This window comes from Piliocolobus tephrosceles, chromosome 21 (genome assembly GCF_002776525.5).
Source record: "Piliocolobus tephrosceles isolate RC106 chromosome 21, ASM277652v3, whole genome shotgun sequence".
In the NCBI taxonomy this organism is placed as follows: Eukaryota; Metazoa; Chordata; class Mammalia; order Primates; family Cercopithecidae; genus Piliocolobus; species Piliocolobus tephrosceles.
The window spans coordinates 44895901-44897121 of NC_045454.1; the positions used below are offsets into that span (position 1 = coordinate 44895901).

At 55.8% G+C, this 1221-nt stretch overlaps 1 pseudogene; it reads left to right on the plus strand.

Moving 5' to 3' along the window:
* The first annotated feature begins 207 nt into the window (after positions 1-207).
* On the plus strand, positions 208-327 carry LOC111531968 (annotated as a pseudogene).
* Positions 328-1221: the final 894 nt, after the last annotated feature.

The window sequence follows — 1221 nt, forward strand, 5'->3', positions numbered from 1 at the left end:
ACCTGTGTGTCCCTGCCCAGCACTGTGGTCTGCCCTCCAGGTGGGAGGTGGGGGACAAGAAGCTCCAAAGTCCTGGGGGGCCCAGCTTCTCTACCTCCCCACCCCCACCCTGGCCGCCCCACCTAGGGAGGTCTGAGCTGAGTTTTAGATGAGGAAACCTGTGGAATTGGACCTTGATCTGCTCTCAGTCTGAAAAACTTTGGCTATATCTATGGCCATACCACCCTGAAAGCACCCGATCCTCGTCTCATCGCGGAAGCTAAGCAGGGTCGGGCCTGGTTAGGACGTGGATGGGAGACCACCTAGGAATACTGGGTACTGTAGACTTGGGCTGGGCACGGTGGCTCACACCTGTAATCCCAGCACTTTGGGAGGCCGAGGCGGGTGGATCACCTGAGGTCAGGAGTTTGAGACCCGCCTGGCCGACATGGTGAAATCCCATCTCTACTAAAAATACAAAAATTATCTGGGTGTGGTGGCTCACGCCTGTAGTCCCAGCTACTTGGGAGGCTGAGACAAGAGAATCGCTTGAGCCTGGGAGGCGGAGGTTACAGTGAGCTGAGATTGCACCACCGCACTCCAGCCTGGGCGACACAACGGGGACTCCATCTCAAAACAAAACAAAACAAAACCATCCATGGAAATGTTCCTACATGTACTTAGGGTGGGAGAGGGAGGGTTCTCCCTGATAGGGTAAAAGAAGCCCTGACTTGGCCGGGCGCGGTGGCTCATGTCTGTAATCCCAGCACTTTGGGAGGCTGACCCGGGTGGATCACCTGAGGTCAGGAGTTCGAGACCAGCCTGGCCAACATGGTGAAACCCCATCTCTACTAAAAATACAAAACATTAGTTGGGTGTGGTGGTTCGAGCCTGTAATCCCAGCTACTTGGGAGGCTGAGCAGGAGAATCGCTTGAACCTGGGAGGCGGAGGTTGCAGTGAGCTGAGATTGTACCACTGCACTCCAGCCTGGGGAACAAGAGCAAAACTCTGTCTCAAAAGAAAAAAAAAGGCCGGGCGCGGTGGCTCAAGCCTGTAATCCCAGCACTTTGGGAGGCCGAGACGGGCGGAACACGAGGTCAGGAGATCGAGACCATCCTGGCTAATACGGTGAAATCCCGTCTCTACTAAAAAGTACAAAAACTAGCTGGGCGAGGTGGCGGGCGCCTGTAGTCCCAGCTACTCGGGAGGCTGAGGCAGGAGAATGGCCTAAACCCGGGAGG